We start from the raw sequence: 19,607 nt of genomic DNA on the forward strand, positions 1-19,607 counted from the left end.
CTTGCAGGTTGCAGGATCCAGATCCAGTTTTCGAGGCTATCCATATCATACATATCATCACCATTATTATTGTGCTATAATTAAAAGTCGATATCATTAACTGTATAAACTTGTAACCTGATACAGTTGTTGTGCATCTGCTCCTGGTCTCTCTCTCTCTTCTGTCTCTACCTCATCTCCCTCTTGTCCTTTCTCTCCCCCCTTTCTGTCCCCCACCTCTCTGCTGTCCACCATTTTCCTTTCACCCCAACCGGTCGAGGCAGATGACCGCACATCTCTGAGTCTGGTTCTGTCAGAGATTTCTTCTGTTAAGAGGGAGTTTTTTCTCTCCACTGATGCCTAGTGTTTGCTCATTGTGTGAACTGTTGTGTTTCTCTGCTCTCCTTGATGTTGTCTATGTACAGACTTGAGATAATGTATGTTATGATTTGGCGCTATACAAATAAAATTGAATTGAATTGAATTGAATTGAATTGAATTACACCCGAGAGGTAATCCCACACTCAAAGGGGGAGGGGACTTCAACATGGCACTCACAACACCCACAACTTGATAGGCTCAGTAAGGCAGGAACAACACGGGACTGGCAATCGATAGAAACACTTAAACAATACATGAGTGATGATGGTCTTTGTGATGCTTGGCGCTCCTGTCATCCAGCCTCTTTCTCACCTGTACACAACTCCTATTCCAGAATTGACTTCTTTCTCACCATCAGCTCAATTCTATCAGACATCACAGACACTCAGATTCACCCTATCACCATTAGTAACCATGCACCAGTCTCACTAAAGATAACTAATAAGGCCATCACACCACCAACCAGAAACTGGAGATTTAATACATCCAAATGTTTAACCAGTTTACATTGAATAAAGAAAAAACAACTATTACTCCATAAAAGACTCAGACTGTTGTCTTTTCTAGAATAAACAGCACAAGCTGTTCTGTTTGTGATGTTTTTTTTCCACCACATTTTTACTAAATGACACAAAACAAAACATTCTTTTATGAACAAACACTTTGTCCACTGTGGATAAATAAGTTTTATTACACAATCTGATCACATGGACTTAAAAAAATGAGACTTGATAATTCATGATGATCATGTTAATTTCATCATGTCATCAGCCTTCTTCCACCTTGTTACATCTAGATTAGATTACTGTAACTCCTTATTAGCAGGATGTTCCAACAAGTCTGTTAGAACCCTTCAGTTCATTCAAAATGCTGCAGCACGAGTTCTGACAGGAACTAGAAAGAGAGACCATATAACTCCAGTGTTAGCTTCTCTACACTGGCTCCACCCACAGTTTAGAATTCAATTTAAAATCCTCCTCCTCACATACAAAGCACTTAATGGTCAGGCCCCTTCATACCTGAAAGACCTAGTCTTACCCTATCACCCTAATAGACCACTTAGGTCACAAAATACAGGTTTACTTGTGGTTCCCAGAGTCTGTAAGAGCAGAATGGGAGGCAGAGCCTTCAGTTGCCAGGCTCCTCCTCTCCTGTGGAACCAGCTCCTACTGACAGTTCGGGAGGCGGAGCCTCTCTCTGTATTTAAAGTTAAACTTAAAACTTTTTGATAAAGCTTATAGTTAGAGTTGGTTCAGGGAAACCTGGACCAGCTCTTAGTCATGCTGCTATAGACTTAGACTGCTGGGGGATTTTCCTGTGGTACACACACATTCACTCTCTCACACTCAGGGTATGAATATGACTTTTTATATGTCATTAACCTTGTCTCTTTCTCTCCCTAGTTTGTGTCTTTCCTTCCTTCCCTCTCTCTCTCTCTGTATTCTTATCTTGCAGGTTGCAGGATCCAGATCCAGTTTTCGAGGCTATCCATATCATACATATCATCACCATTATTATTGTGCTATAATTAAAAGTCGATATCATTAACTGTATAAACTTGTAACCTGATACAGTTGTTGTGCATCTGCTCCTGGTCTCTCTCTCTCTTCTGTCTCTACCTCATCTCCCTCTTGTCCTTTCTCTCCCCCCTTTCTGTCCCCCACCTCTCTGCTGTCCACCATTTTCCTTTCACCCCAACCGGTCGAGGCAGATGACCGCACATCTCTGAGTCTGGTTCTGTCAGAGATTTCTTCTGTTAAGAGGGAGTTTTTTCTCTCCACTGATGCCTAGTGTTTGCTCATTGTGTGAACTGTTGTGTTTCTCTGCTCTCCTTGATGTTGTCTATGTACAGACTTGAGATAATGTATGTTATGATTTGGCGCTATACAAATAAAATTGAATTGAATTGAATTGAATTGAATTGAATTACACCCGAGAGGTAATCCCACACTCAAAGGGGGAGGGGACTTCAACATGGCACTCACAACACCCACAACTTGATAGGCTCAGTAAGGCAGGAACAACACGGGACTGGCAATCGATAGAAACACTTAAACAATACATGAGTGATGATGGTCTTTGTGATGCTTGGCGCTCCTGTCATCCAGCCTCTTTCTCACCTGTACACAACTCCTATTCCAGAATTGACTTCTTTCTCACCATCAGCTCAATTCTATCAGACATCACAGACACTCAGATTCACCCTATCACCATTAGTAACCATGCACCAGTCTCACTAAAGATAACTAATAAGGCCATCACACCACCAACCAGAAACTGGAGATTTAATACATCCAAATGTTTAACCAGTTTACATTGAATAAAGAAAAAACAACTATTACTCCATAAAAGACTCAGACGGTAATTTAACCCATGCACCAGATGAAATAAAGAGAGATTTCTATAACAACGTATATTCATCAAACAATAGCTAATCTAGTACAGACATAAACACATTTTTAAACTCCATAGATCTACCAAAACCTAATCATGAACAGGTCAAGTTCCATATCACAATAGCTAAAGTGAATGAAGCCCTACTTCATATACCAAACAGGAAAAGCCTAGGACCAAAAAATATGGTCTACACCAACAGTCTATGAAATGGTAACAGAAATTCTTTCTTTCTTTCTGTGTCCACCCCTGTCCAATCTCACTCATCTGCAAAGCCCCAGCAAGGAGATTGGAAACAATCACCCTCTTCATAATCCACCCAGACCAGACAGGATTCATCCAGAATGCAGCAGCTCGACTGGTCTTCAACGTACCAAACTTCTCCCACACTACACCGCTCCCTTCACTGGCTTCCTGTAGCTACTCGCATCCGCGAGACTCTAGTGCATGCGTTACATGCTACAAACGCATCTGGACCAGCCTACATCCAGAACATGATCAAAACCTACACCCCAGCCCGCCCACTCCGCTCTGCATCGGCAAACCCGCTTGCTGCCCCCTCACTGAGAGGATCGCAGAGGCATTCACAGAACTCGAGACTGTTCACTGTCCTAGCTCCCAAATGGTGGAACGAGCTGCCCATCGACATTCGAACGGCAGAAAGCCTCCACATCTTCCGCCGCCGACTAAAAACACATTTCTTCTGACTCTACCTCGACTAAGGCCAAAAAAAAAGAAAAAGAAATTGCTTAAAACACTTGCTTATACATTGCACTTATGACTAGCACTTTATAGTTTGGCTTACCTGAAGCTCTTATTTACTTCGAGCTCTTGTTTGTACCCAAATGTTTAAATGCACTTATTGTAAGTCGTTGTAATGTAATGTAATTAAGGACAGACGTTAAACTAATAATACATGCAGATTAGTAAATATAATAGACTACTGCACAATTAATATACTTAAAGCAGCAGTGGGTTCACTTGATGCAGAAAAAGTATTTGATATAGAAACTGGAAATTCCTTGTCATGAGGGGACTTTTATGTCCATTCCAGCTGTTGCCATACATGTGAGAAAGCACCAGGGGGCAGTATAAGGGTCAGACTAATTCATTCAGTTTCTGAGATATTTTGATTGATCTCCATAGATTTAAAGTGAGCAGTGAATAGTTTGAAAGCGGCGTGTACATTTTCCTGCAAACATTACATTACATTACATGTCATTTAGCAGACGCTTTTATCCAAAGCGACTTACAATAAGTGCATTTAAACATTTGGGTACAAATAAGAGCTAGAAGTAAGTAAGAGCTTCAAGTAAGCCAAACTATGAAGTGCTAGTCATAAGTGCGATGTATAAGTTGTTGTTTTTTTTGTTTTTTTTTGTCGTCGTCAAAAACCTCTTTTTTCACCTTGCATTTTAATGTTATGTTTTTTCATAATATTTTGTGTTCTATCCAGAATAAACTGAACTAAGGGAGTTTCATCCGTCATTTTCTGCACCATTGCCGAAACCATTGTCATGAATAACTACATCCAAGAGTCAGTCAAGTCTGGTATTATCCGTCCGTCTTCCTCACCGTCCGGTGCCGGTTTCTTTTTTTGTGGGGAAGAAGGACGGGTCCTTATGTCCCTGTATTGATTATCGATCCCACAATGACCTCACCGTTAAGAACCGTTACCCTCTTCCACTAATGTCATCAGCCTTCAAACTCCTCAAAGGAGCCAATATCTTCACCGAGCTCGATCTATGTAACGTGTACCACCTAGTCCGGATCAGGGCGGGGGATGAATGGAAGACAGCATTTAACACTCTGTCGGGGCATTTCGAGTATCTGGTGATGCCATTCGGACTCACCAATCCCCCGGCTGTCTTCCAGTCATTCGTTAATGACGTCCTCCGCGACATGCTTTGTCTTTGTCTACTTAGACGACGTATTCATTCATTTTCAGTAGATGCCTCGGATTCCGGGGTTGGGGCCATCCTCTCGCAGAGGGCAGGTTAGACCAGAAGCTTCACCCCTGTGCCTTCTATTCAAGAAAGTTATCCAGTGCAGAGTGGAATTATAGTGTGGGGGGCAGGGAACTGCTCTCCATCAAGTCTGCACTGGAGGAATGACGCTTCTGCTTTTTGACTGTGGTTGATCGACTCTCCAAGATGGCACACTTCATTCCCCTGGCCAAGTTCCTGTCTGCTAAGCAAACAGAAGAGGTGATCCTCAGGGAGGTGTTAAAGCTCCATGGACTGCCCCTGGACATCGTTTCGGCCCGTGGCCCCCAGTTCATCTCACACTCCTGGACTGAATTCGGCCTTCTCATCGGGGCCCGGTCAAGATTGTCCTCTGGTTACCACCCGCAGTCCAATGGCCAGTCGGAACAACACAACCAGGAACTTGTGACCTCGCTCCACTGCCTGGTATCTAACACTCCTGCTTCATGGGTCAAGGCACTTCCTGGGGTAGAATATCAGAATCCTTTTATTGTCATTGCACATGTACAACGAAATTATGGCAGCAACCGAGTGTCAAAGTACGTAAAAAAGTACAGGTAATAAAAAAAGGAACAATGTTCAGTGCAAAAGGATATAAAATAGATACATAGATAGTATGTAGAGTGTTTGTTATGCACATTGTCCTTGGGTGGTGTGTGTGCGTGTCAGTCAGTGTGAGTGTGTGTGTGTGTGTATGTGTGTGTGTCAGTGTTTGTTTGTGTTCAGTGCAGTGATGGCTTGTGGGTAAAAGCTGTTTCTGAGTCTGTTTGTTCTAGTTTTGATGGACCTGTTAGAGGGTAACACTGATGGACCTGTTAGAGGGTAACACTCGTCTCCCCCCGGTGATCAGTCCCACCACCGTCGTGTCATCTGCGAACTTGATGATGGTGTTACTGGAGTGGGTGGGTCTGCAGTCATTGGTGTAGAGGGTGTAGAGCAGTGGACTCAGCACACACCCTTGTGGGGAGCCTGTGCTCAGTGTCCGGGTGGAGGAAAGGTGGTGACCCAGTTTGACCGTCTGAGATCGGTTGGTGAGAAACTCCTTGATCCAGGAGCAGGTGGGTGGGGGGAGTCCCAGGTCAGACAGTTTGCTGACCAGGATGTCGGGGATGATTGTGTTAAAGGCTGAGCTGAAGTCAATGAAGAGTATCCTGACGTAGCTCTCCCAGTGTTCCAGGTGGCTCAGTGCGGTGTGGAGTGTGATGGCTATTGCATCCTCTGTCGACTTTGTAGGCGAACTGGTGAGGGTCGAGGGAGGGAGGGAGGCGGGTCTTGATGTGGGTTAGGACCAGCCGTTCCAGGCACTTGGTGATGATGGGTGTGAGTGCGACTGGGCAGTAGTCCTTGTGGGTGGAGACCTGACATTTGAGCAGGCGTTGAAAGTCGCACATGCCATCGAGTCCGCAAACAGGGACGTGCGGGACCTACAACTGCAACCGAAAACGATGGACAGCAATGTGAATACGGCTACGGCCCAACTACCAGTGCACAATGTAAAAGTAGAACAGAAGTGGCATGGGAAGACGACACCACTGACTTGTTACAGGTGTGGGGGTGAACATGTGGCACGGGACTGTCGGTTTATCAATGAGAAGTGCCATGGCTGTGGAAAAAGACGACATGTGATAAAGATGTGCAGATCCTTGCCTCCTACAGGCCAGCAGCAGCTTAAAGGGAGAGGGAAGCATAAGCAGTGTGTAAAAAGAGATAAAAAACAGTCTGCACCTCACATAAGTAAATCCCCTGTGAATCACTCTAGTGATAAAGAGATGTTTACACTGCACAATCTAACAGAGCCAAAAATAGAAAAAACAGACCCCATTACCACTCAGCTAAACCTAAATGGTCACATTGAAGTTTGAAGTAGATACAGGTTGCAGTGTGACAATTGTATCGAAGACGGAGTTTGCTAAGTTATGGGAAACAGCAGGGGGTACCCCAGAGCTGCAAAATTGTTCACTGACCCTTAAAACATATACTGGTGAGAGAGTACCCACGCTCGGTGCAGCAGAAGTAACTGTGCAGTTCAAAGACCAAACCAAACAGCTTCCAGTGGTGGTCTCACAAATGGTCTCATTCAGTGGTGGAGAGACTCACAAATCAAGGGATAATCGAGCCAGTGAAATTGGGCCGAGCCGATTGTTCCGGTGTTGAAACCTGACAACTCAGTGCGCATCTGTGGAGATTATAAGGTCACAGTCAACCTGGTCTCAAAGTTGGAGCAGTATCCAATACCAAAGTTAGAGGACTTGTTTGAGAAGTTGTCTAGTGGTGAAAAGTTTAGTAAACTGGACTTGAGCCATGCATATCAGGTGTCCTAGATGAAGCATCAAAGCCCTTTGTCACCATTAACACACACAAGGGCCTGTTTCAGGTGAACCGTCTGCCATTTGGGGTTTCTTCCAGTCCAGCCATATTTCAGAGACTGATGGAGAGTCTGGTGGCTGGCATCCCAAATGTGGCAGTATATTTGGATGACATTTTGTTGACAGGCCAAAGTGACCAGGAACATCTAGCAACGTTGAACCAGGTGCTGACACGGCTGCAGGAAGCTGGTCTTTGCCTAAAGCGCAACAAATGTGCATTCATGGAACTGGAAGCAGAGTGCCTCGGGACTCCATCCCCTGCCACACAAGGTTAGTGCAATACAGAAGGCACCAGCACCCACTAATGTCACTGAACTGCATGTGTACCTTGGGTTGCTCAATTATTACAGATATAACAGATTCCGGCTGTATTTGTCCACATTTGTCCACATTGTTATTTCCCTTGCACGAACTGTTGAGAAAAGAGACCAAATGGAAGTGGGGAACAGAACAAGAGAAAGCGTTTGAGGAATCCAAACACCTCATGCAATCCTTTGAAGTATTAGTGCATTATGACAGTTAAAAAGACTTTATCCTGGCCTGTGATGCCTCGCCCTATGGAGTGGGGGCAGTGTTGTCGCATCGAATGCTGAATGGACAAGAGCGACCAATCAGCTTTATGTCAAGGACGCTGACATCAGCTGAATCCAACTACACACAATTAGACAAAGAGGGCCTGGCAGTGATGTTTGGCATTTAGCGCTTCCATAAATACCTGTACGGACGGAAGTTTGTCATTTGTACTGATCACAAACCCTTGTTATCCCTTTTCAACGAGATGAAGGCTGTGCCTATCATGACATCTTCTCGTATTCAGCGATGGGCTGTAACGCTGAGAGTGTATGAATATGAGATTGTCTACAAACCTGGAAAACATCATGGTAATGCAGATGCAATGAGTTGCCTCCCTCTGCTGCAACCTTCAGCCAAGGAAGAACAGGAGGAAAGAGTGCTCATGGAGACTGTAACTCTTGTGTCAACAGTGGAGGTGAGCCGGTGGACAAACAGAGACCCTATTGTATTGTATTGTCCAGAGTTGCACAGTTGATCCAACATGGCTGGCCAATGCACAACTTGGATCCAGCTTTCTAACCTTATTCTGTGCGAAAAACAGAGTTAAGTGTACAAGATGGATGTGTACTGTGGGGGTCACGTGTTGTGGTGAGAGCTAGGGCGAGAGGCAATGTTACAGCAATTACATCATGGTCACATTGGCATCACTAGGATGAAAGCTTTGGCACAAAGTTATTTCTGATGGCCAAAATTGGACGCAGACATTGAAACTGTAGTTAAAAGTTGTGTCACATGCCAAGAACACCGTAACCTGCCTTCTGCAGCACCACTTCACCCGTGGGAGTGGCCAAAGATTACACATTGATTATGCTGGACCTTTTATGGGACACATGTTTCTGATCCTGATGGATGCGCATTCAAAGTGGATGGATGCTTATCCTGTAACAACCTCCACCTCAGCCATCACAATTGAATGCCTGCAAAAGAGCTTCAGTAATCAGGGGATACCAGAGACAATTGTGTCTGATAATGGCTCGTGTTTTGTGTGTTCAAAGAGTTTCTAAAAAAAAATGGTATTGAGCACATCACATCTGCTCCATATCATGCTTCGTCCAACGGCTGTGCTGAGTGCGCAGTGCAGACGTTCAAGTCAAGCATGAAAAAGGCAGGGGGACGGCAGCATTGCCACTAAAATGTCGAGAGTGCTGTTTAATTATCGCATTACACCACAGTCCACCACAGGGCTCTCACCTGCAGAAATGTTGCAAGGAAGGAAGTTGAGGTCTACACTGATCTGATTCATCCTGATCGCAGGGTAAAGGTGGAGAGGAAACAGTACAGCCAAAAGAGACATCATGACAAGCAGAAAAAAGGGAGAGGATTCCAGGAAGGAGATGCTGTGGTCATGAGAAACTTCAGTCATGGTCCTAAGTGGATTCCTGGTTTCATTACAAAGATCACTGGTCCTGTCTCATGTTAGGAGATGGTAATATTGTGCGCAGACATGTGGATCAGATACTGTCAAGACCTGAGAAGGCAGATTGTTTGGAAGCAAAGGTCACAGAACCACTGGGACTGTCTGTTTCACCCACAGCAGTAAGGGATGTGTCAGAGACTTCAACTCTGGCAGAAAAAAAAATAGTGCAATAATAGACGAATGGCATAAAGGAGTGCAATGGCATACCATATGTCATGGACAGCTAACGTGCATTGTGCAAGTGCGCAGTCTGTTGTCCAGTCTGTTGTTCAACCTCACACCTAGGAATTTGTATTCCTCCACCATCTCAATGTCCTCCCCCAGTACCCTCAAAGGTTGTGGAGCTGTCCTCTTCCTCCTGAAGTCCACCACCATCTCCTTAGTCTTGGTCACATTCAGAATCAGGTGGTTGTCACTGGCCCACTTCACAAAGTCAGCTACCACTGTCCTGTACTCCCCCTCCTGTCCATCCCTTATACACACCACCACCGCAGAGTCATCGGAGAACTTCTGCAAGTGGCATGACACAGAGTCTGAGGTGTATATGGTGAACAGGAAGGGGGACAGCACAGTTCCCTGTGGGGCTCCTACATCCCTAACCACCACATCAGACAAACCACAACTCAGTCGGACAAACTGTGGTCTGCCTGTCAGGTAGTCAGTGATCCAGGAGATGGTGGGCATGTCCACCCCCACCACCTGCAACTTCTCTCCAGTAACAGCGGCTGGATGGTGTTGAAAGCACTGTTGCTGCTCAGTTGAAGACTGTGAGCTGAACCTGTTGAAGACGAGGTTCAGCTGATTAGCCCTCTCGACAGAGACCTCTGTCGGTTTCTCCTTCACGTTAAATCCAGTGATGGTCTTCATTCCGGACCACACCTCCCTCATGTCATTCTGCTGGAGTTGGACTCCAGCTTCCTCCTGTAGGTGTCTTTGCTCTGCCTCAGCTTCTCCTTAAGGTCACGCTGTACCTTCCTCAGCTCCTCCTGGTCCCTGTGTCTGAAGGCCTCTTTCTTTTTGTTGAGAAGAGTCTTCAGATCTCTGGTAATCCAAGGTTTGTTGTTGGGAAAGCAATGGACCGTCCGGGCAGGGAGAACCATGTGTTCACAGAACCTGATGTAATCTGTGATGCAGTCTGTCATGGAGTTGATGTCCTCCCCATGTGGCAAGCAGAGCGCATCCCAATCAGTAGACTCAGGCCCAGTCCTGCAGGGCCATGTCAGCCTCCTGTGTACTCCTTCTCACTGAGCGGGTGGCAACAGGAAGCCTCTTCACTACAGGGACCAGCCGTACCTGCAATAATCACGAGGAATGTGAGATCTCTGGGGAACAAAATGGACGAGCTCTGCATGCTTGTGAGGACCAGCTGGGTGTTCAGGGCAAGCACGGACGAAAACTGGGGACCATGGTCCGACACCACATCAACAGGGAGTCCGTGCAGACGGAAAACATGGAGCAGAACCAACTGGGCAGTCTCTTTAGCAGTGGGAAGCTTGGACAGAGGCACAAAGTGGACAATCTTGCTGAAGCGGTCCACGATGGTCAGGATGACAGTGTGACCATCAGAGGTGGGAAGACCAGTGACAAAGTCCCAAGATATGTGAGACCATGGGTGGTGAGGAACAGGAAGAGGTCGCAGCAGCCCAGCAGGAGGCCGACGGGAGGTCTTATGTTGGCTGCAGGTTGGACAGGCCTCGACAAATTCCTGGATGTCCTCCTGCAAGGGGGGCCACCAGAAACGTTGGAGGAGGGCATGCCGTGTCCGTTGAACATGTGGGAGCATTATGACCGACGACACTTTGGTTTCCGAGGGGCGGTAACGTATTGTGTCACTTCCTGTGCTTCCACTGGTGTTCCGCTGTGTGTCTCCTGCGCTCTCTGCAGTTTTATATCTACTGGAACTATCGTTTCACTGAACAAACACTCGTTTTATTACTAATACTAGTACTAAGACTAATACTTCACCCGCTACTTTTGCGTAAACTCTATCGTTTACGTAGATCGCATACGGTGTTTCTTTCTAGCTAACTTTCTAGCATAAAGTTAGCTTAGCAGCGATGGCTTCTCTCTCTCCCTCTCCTTCTCCTGCTCTGTCCTGTGTTGTGTGCCACATGTTTAGTTACTCCTCTGCCTCCTTTAGTGATAAAAGTACTTGTAAAAAATGTAGCTTGCTGGCTAGGGTGGAGGCAAGGCTTAGTGAAGTAGAAACTCGGCTCCGCACCATAGAAGCTAAATCAGTTAGCCAGTCCCCTCTAGTCGGTGCGGACCACATAGCATTAGCTCCCCCAGCAACTCCCGTGCAGCCGGGAGACAAACAGGGCAGCTGGGTGACTGTCCGCAGTAAGAGGCGTAGTGTTAAGCTGAAGAGTCCTGTCCACCACCAACCTGTTCACACCTCAAACAAGTTTTCCCCTCTCAGCACCACACAGACTGAGAAACCAACTCTGGTAATTGGTGACTCCATCCTGAGGAACGTGAAAATAGCGACGCCAGCGACCACAGTCAGGTGTTTTCCCGGGGCCAGAGCAGGCGACATAGAGTCTTATCTGAAACTGCTGGCTACAGATAATCGTAAATTCAGTAAAGTTATTATTCACGTCGGCAGTAATGACACCCGATTACGCCAATCGGAGGTCACTAAAGTTAATGTTAAATCTGTGTGTAGGTACGCACAATCTATGTCTGACAGCGTAATCTTCTCTGGTCCTTTGCCCAATGTAACCAGTGATGACATGTATAGCCGCATGTCGTCATTCAATCGCTGGCTGTCGAGGTGGTGTCCAGAAAACAACATTGGGTTTTTAGATAACTGGCAAAACTTCTGGGGGAAACCTGGTCTCATGAGGAGAGACGGCGTCCATCCCACTTTGGATGGAGCAGCTCTCTTATCTAGCAGCTTAGGGCATTTTATTAGAAACCCATGACAATCCAGAGTTGAGACCAGGACACAGAGTTGCAGTCTTTCATGCTTCTCTGTGCTTCTTTTCGAGCAGTCACCTATTAAAAACCCCATAGAGACTGTGTCTGTCCCTCGACCTACTAAAGTAAAAACTAAAGTAAATAAAGTAAATAAATCAATAACAAACAGAAGAGGAGTTAGACATTCTAACTTAATAAAGATTAATACCAACAATAAAATAGAGTCAAATAATAACACTTTCAAATGTGGACTATTAAATATAAGGTCTCTCTCCTCAAAATCTGTTTTAATAAATGATCTTATCTCTGACAATTGTATTGATTTATTCTGTGTAACTGAAACTTGGTTACATGAAGACGATTACGTCAGTCTAAATGAATCAACTCCACCCACTCATGCTAATACCCATATTACTAGAAGCTCAGGCCGAGGAGGAGGAGTAGCAGCCATTTTTAATACTAGATTATTAATCAATCCCAAACCCAAACTAGGATATTCATCGTTCGAAAGCCTTATTCTTAATCTATCTCATCCTAGTTGTAAATCACAGAAACCAATTATAATAGTCACAGTTTATCGTCCACCTGCACCTTATTCAGAGTTCCTATCAGAGTTCTCTGAGTTCTTATCTGAGTTGGTGCTTAAAACAGATCAAATCATAATTGTAGGGGATTTCAACATCCATGTAGATGTTGACCGTGATAGTCTTAGCTGCGCATTTAACTCGCTGTTGGAATCAATAGGTTTTATTCAACACGTTAATAAACCAACTCATTGCCTTAATCACACCCTCGACCTTGTTTTAACTTATGGTATTGATATTGATAATTTAAACATAGTTCCTCAAAACCCTCTCCTTACTGATCATTATTTACTCACATTTAACTGTTCAATAATGAACTACAATAACATAAATAAGAAATACAGCTACAGCCGGTGCCTGTCTGATAATAATATTAATACATTCAAAGAGACAGTGCAACCTTTATTTAACTCGGTGCCATATGTCAGTACATCTGAAGGTACCTTTTGTGATTTTACTCCCGCCCTCATAGATAACCTTGTTGATAGTACAGCAGCCTCACTGCGTACTACATTAGACTGTGTTGCCCCTCTGAAAAAGAAAGTGGTGAATCAGATGAGACGAGCACCATGGTTTAACTCCAATACTCGTGCTCTTAAACAGACGTTACGTAGATTAGAAAGAAAATGGCGTTCCAGTAACATAGAGGAATTTTATATAGCCTGGAAAGATGGTTTTGTAGCTTACAAAAAAGCCCTACACAAAGCTAGAGTTGCTTATTATTATTCTTTAATTGAAGAAAATAAGAATAATCATAGGTTTGTTTTCAGCACTGTAGCCAGGCTGACACAGAGCCACAGCTCCACTGAACCATATATTCCTTTAACACTGAGCAGTGATGACTTTATGAACTTTTTTGTGAATAAAATAACATCAATTAGAGAAAAAATTGATCATTTCCTCCCTCATATTGGGACTGACTCATCTTCTAGTACAAGAGCTTTAGAAGCACCAGGTGCACAGTTAGACAGTTTCTCCACTATAGATCTCCCTGAGTTAACATCATTAGTTTCATCATCTAAGCCATCAACCTGTCAGTTAGATCCTATCCCCACCAAACTGTTTAAAGATGTGTTTCCTTTAATTAACAACTCTATATTAACTCAAATTAATCTATCCTTATTAACTGGATATGTGCCCCAAACGTTTAAAGTAGCAGTTATTAAACCCCTTCTAAAAAAAGCGACCCTTGACCCAGATATTTTAGCTAATTACCGACCGATATCTAATCTTCCCTTTGTCTCTAAAATCTTAGAAAAGGCAGTTGCCAATCAATTATGTGAATATTCGCGCATTAATGGCCTGTTTGAAGATTTTCAGTCAGGTTTTAGATTAAACCATAGCACAGAAACAGCACTAGTTAAAGTTAGTAACTCAGATAATGGTCTAGTTTCTTTACTTGTCCTGTTAGATCTTAATGCTGCATTTGACACCATTGATCATGATATTCTACTGCAGAGATTGGAGCAGACTCTTGATATCACAGGTGCTGCCCTCTGCTGGTTTAAATCATACTTATCTGATAGATTCCAGTTTGTTCACGTTAATGATAAAGCCTCACTACAAACAGAAGTTAATTGTGGAGTTCCACAAGGCTCAGTGCTTGGGCCTATACTTTTTACCTTATATATGCTTCCTCTAGGGAACATTATTAGAAAGCATAACATACACTTTCATTGTTATGCAGATGACACACAGCTATATTTATCGATGAGGCCGGATGAAATAAATCAGGTTGTTCAACTCCAGGAATGTCTCAGAGACATTAAGTCCTGGATGACCTGTAACTTTCTACTTTTAAACTCAGAAAAAACTGAGGTCATTATACTCGGCCCTAAACACCTCAGAGAAAAACTTTCTGATCACATTGTCACTTTAGATGACATCACCCTGGCTTCCAGTTCCACTGTGAGGAACCTTGGAGTTACTTTTGACCAGGAAATGTCTTTTGATTCACACATAAAACTAATTTCCAGAACAGCCTTCTTCCACCTGCGGAACATTATGAAAATTAGAAACATTCTGTCTTTACAGGATGCTGAAAAACTAGTTCATGCTTTTGTTACATCTAGATTAGATTACTGTAAGTCTGTAAGTCTGTTAGAATCCTCCAGTTAATTCAAAATGCTGCAGCACGAGTTCTGACAGGAACTAGAAAGAGAGACCATATAACTCCAGTGTTAGCTTCTCTACACTGGCTCCCCATACAGTTTAGAATTAAATTTAAAATCCTCCTCCTCACGTACAAAGCACTTAATGGTCAGGCCCCTTCATACCTGAAAGACCTAGTCTTACCCTATCATCCTAATAGACCACTTAGGTCACAAAATACAGGTTTACTTGTGGTTCCCAGAGTCTGTAAGAGTAGAATGGGAGGCAGAGCCTTTAGCTACCAGGCTCCTCTCCTGTGGAACCAGCTTCCAATGGTTCCTGTGGTACACGCACATTCACTCTCTCACACTCAGCATTTGATCATGACTTTTTATATGTCATTAACCTTGTCTCTTTCTCTCCCTAGTTTGTGTCTTTCCTTCCTTCCCTCTCTCTGTATTCTCATCATGCAGGTTGCAGGATCAAGATCCAGTTTCCGAGGCTACGCTCATCATCACCATTATTATTATTTTGTAATTAAAAAGTCGATATCAGTAACTGTATAAACTTGTAAACTGATACAGTTGTTGTGTATCTGCTGCTGGTCTCCCTCTCTCTCTTCTGTCTCTCCCTCATCTCCCTCTTGTCCTTTCTCTCCCCCCATTTTCTGTCCCCCACCTCTCCACTGTCCCCCATTTTTCCTTTCACCCCAACCGGTCGAGGCAGATGACCGCACATCTCTGAGTCTGGTTCTGTCAGAGATTTCTTCTTCTGTTAAGAGGGAGTTTTTTCTCTCCACTGATGCCTAGTGCTTGCTCATTGTGTGAACTGTTGGGGTTCTCTGCTCTCTTTGATGTTATCTATGTACAGTGCCTTGAGATAATGTATGTTATGATTTGGCGCTATACAAATAAAATTGAATTGAATTGAATTGAACACCAGGGTGGCAGGAGAGCTTGGAGGAGTGGGCCCATTGTAACACCTCTGACCTCAATGCTGGTGGGACAAAAAGGCAGTTGGATGGGCAGGAGCTGGGGCCCGGCTGTCCTTCTGTGGCTGCCCTCACCTTCTCCTCAATGTCCCAGGTCAACGTGGCTACAAGGCAGGATGTAGGGAGGATGGTCCCAGCTCTATCAACAGAATCCTCTGTCCTCTGGAACTGTTGGGAAGGGGCGTCAGGCTTGACATTGCGGGAACCAGGAAGGTAAGAGAGGGTGAAGTTGAACCGGGCAAAGAACAGGGACCAGCAGGCCTGGCGAGAGTTCAGTCTTTTTGCAGAGCGTATGTACTCCAAATTCTTGTGATCAGTCCACACAAGAAAAGGTTCCTTCGTGCCCTCCAACCAATGGCGCCACTCTTCTAAGGCCATCTTTACTGCCAAAAGCTCCCTGTTACCAATGTCGTAGTTTCTTTCTGCAGAGGACAGACGACGGGAGAGAAGGCACAGGGATGGAGCTTTTGGTCAGTGCATGAGTGTTGAGACAAGACGGCCTCCACCCCAACATCGGAGGCATCCACCTCGACCACAAACTGGCGTTCAGAGTCAGGAGGATGGGAGATGAGGATCCTTGAGGAACTGGAAGGCCGCTGCAGCTGCAGAAGACACTGGAAGGGCACCTTGGGGGAGGTCAGAGCGGTGAGAGGGGCTGCTACTGAGCTGTAGTTGCGGATGAAGCGACGGTAGAAGTTGGCGAACCCCAGGAAGCGCTGAAGCTGCTTGCGGTTCTCCGGAACGGGCTAGGAGGTAACAGCTGAGACCTTGGCTGGGTCCATCTGGATGCTGCCTTGTGCCACAATGTACCCTAGAAAAGATGCTGAAGGAACATGGAACTCACACTTTTCTGCTTTAACGTACAGGGAGTTCTCCAAGAGGCGCTGAAGGACGGACTGGACATGATGAATGTGTTGCTCTTTGGACCGGGAGAAGATGAGTATATCATCAAGGTAAACAAAGACATACTGGTTGATCATGTCCCGGAGTACGTCATTAATCAGAGCCTTCCATTCATCTCCTTCTCTGATGCAGACGAGGTGGTAGTATTGCGTAGGTCAAGTTTGGAGAAAATGGTGGCCCCCTGGAGCAGTTCAAAGGCAGTGGAGATGAGTGGCAGTGGGTAACGGTTCTTTACCGTGATCTCATTCAGTCCTCTGTAATCAATGCAGGGTCTCAATGTTTTGTCCTTCTTCTCAAGAAAAACCCTGCTCCAGCAGGGGATGAAGAGGGACGGATGATGCCTGCGGCCAGGGAGTCGTTTATGTACGTCTCCATGGTCCTTCTTTCGGGTTCAGACAGGGAGTACAGGCGACCCTTGGGAGGTGATGAACCAGGCAGGAGATCAATGGTGCAGTCATAGGGGTGGTGTGGAGGCAGAGAGGTGGCTCTGGCTTTACTGAAGACCTGGCGGAAGTCATGGGACTTGGGTGGCACCCCACTGAGGTCAGGTGAAGAAATGGAACTAGACCCGGAGCGATGAAGTGGAGCTGAGGCTTGCTGCAGGCACCTCTGATGACAGGAGGAACTCCACTCCCGGATGGTCCCAGTTGCCCAGTCGATGTGAGGATTGTGAAGATGGAGCCATGGATACCCCAGGATAAGTGGCAGACAGGAAGAGCTCAGGATGTGAAACTGGACTGTTTCATGATTATTACCAGAAAGCAGCAGGTGAACAGGAGAGGTCTGATGCGTGATGGTGCCCATGACGTGTCCATCTAAGGCTCTAGCAGGAAACGGGTAAGGCAAAGGAACCTGCTCAAGCCCCAGCTGAAGGACCACCTCGTCAATGATGCTGGCATCAGCCCCAGAGTCAATGAAGATAGCCAAGGAGGAGGCGGCCTTGGAGCAGGGGTCGCTGGCTTTGGGGAGGTGACAGGGTAGTTGAGCTCACCAGGATCTCCCTGACTACTGATGAGCTCTGGCTTTTTGCTGGACAGCTGGAGATGTAGTGTCCCGCTGTCCCACAATAGAGGCAGAGATTGGACTTGCGTCGATGCTCTCTCTCTTTCAGGGAGAGGGAGGTGTGGCCCAGCTGCATGGGCTCTGGATCATCAAAATGCTGACCCAAGGGGGCAGAGTTGGCTGCAGCAGCACCCCCACGGGTGCGAGGTGGACGAAAATGTTGGGTTCCCCCTTGACGCCTCTCTCGTCGACAAGTCTGGACACGAAGATCGATGCAAACGGCTAAGTCAATCCCCCCTCCAAGGTGAGGGAGGTGTCATGTGAAACCAGTTCATCCTCAATGTAATCAGCCAACCCATGGAGAAAGGCATCACAGAGAGCTGCACTGTTCCACCCGCTTTGGCTGGCTCTGGTGCAGAAATCAATGGAATAGTCAGCCACTGTTCGTTCTCCTTGTTTCAGTCCCATCACTCCCCTTGCTGAATCAGAATCAGAATTCTCAAATCCAAAAACCTTCCGAAGCTCAGCAGCAAACAGGTCAAAGGAAGCACAGGCTGGAGACTGCCTCTCCCACTCAGCTGTTCCCCATAGTCAAGCTCTGCCTGTCAGGTGGTTGAAGACAAACGCTACCTTTGCCGGTTCAGTGGCGAAGGTGTGGGGCTACAGGGCAAAAGAAGAGAAAACAGTTGGTGAGGAAGGGGCCGCAAGTCTCTCGATCTCAGTCATAACGCTCCGGGGTCCCACCTGAGGCTTAGGAGCATCTTTGGGTGGAGAAGAGGCAGGTTAAGGTGCAGGAGCAGAAGCTCCCGAAGTAGAGGCAAATCCAGCAGATGAGGGGAGCTGGGTTAGTTGAGCTGCTAGTTGTTGCATCTGGGCGGCTAAAGCTGCTAGTGTTTGTCCCTGAGTCTCAGTAGCCTGTCTGGCTTCAGCAGCAGCCACAGTCATCATGGTCTCGTGTTGCTGCAGGACGCCCTCAATTCTCTCGAGGCGACCCAGTGGTGAGGGATTGTGTGCTGGGTCCATAGTTTGGCCAGATTGTAGAGTAACGGGTGTTGGCTGGACCCAATTGCAGCACAAACAAGCAGGTTTACTTTAAAAGTCTTTATTTGAAGCAGCAGAGTAAAGCAGGTGGGTATGGTAGGATTTGAACCCGGGACTTCCAGGCAAGCAGGTTAGCAGAGGGCCACAGAGCAGGCAAGAAATTTGTGACTCGTGAGCAGGTACAGGCTGAGTGCCACTTCCCATTACTTCTGTGGCACCTGTCAACATATGTCCCTCTCTATCCTTAATCACCCAAATCTGCTGGACGTCTTTCCCATCTCTATCTCTCTGTTTTGGCAACCTGTATAAATCATTCTCTCCCTCCTTACTTTTCAACCTAGCATACAAGTCATCATACGCCCTTTGTTTGGCCTTTGCCATCTCTACCTTTACCTTGTGCTGCATCTCCCTGTACTCCTGTCGGCTCTCTTCAGTCTAGTCCTTCAGTGTCCAACTTTTTCTTTGCTAACCTCTTTCTCTTTATATACTCCTGCACTTCCCCATTCCACCACCAAGTCTCCTTATCTACTTTCCTTCCAGACGACACACCAAGTACTCTCCTACCTCTCTCCCTGATTACATTAGCTGTAGTTGTCCAGTCATCTGGGGGCTCTCCCTGACCACCCAGATTCTTTCTCAACCCATCAGGCCCGCCTGATGAGTTTTTCTAGTCTGTGGAAGTCTGCCTTAGTTGTGCTCCCGCCCCAGCACACCACAGCGTACGAGAGAACACTGGCAACCACAGACTGGTAGAACATCCACAGGAGCTTCTTGCAGATGTTAAACGAGCGTAGCCTCCTCAGGAAGTACAACCTGCTCTGGGCTTTCTTGTACAGATGCCTTGAGTTGCTTGTCCAGTCCAGCTTGTTGTCCAGCCTCCACCTGAACGACCTCCACCTCCTCTGCTCCTATTAGAACTGGTCTCGAACTGGGTCTGTCCCTCCTGAAGTCGATGACCAGTTCCTTGGTCTTTGAGGTGTT

The sequence above is a fragment of the Solea senegalensis genome, linkage group LG19, assembly GCF_019176455.1.
Source record: "Solea senegalensis isolate Sse05_10M linkage group LG19, IFAPA_SoseM_1, whole genome shotgun sequence".
Lineage (NCBI taxonomy): Eukaryota > Metazoa > Chordata > Actinopteri > Pleuronectiformes > Soleidae > Solea > Solea senegalensis.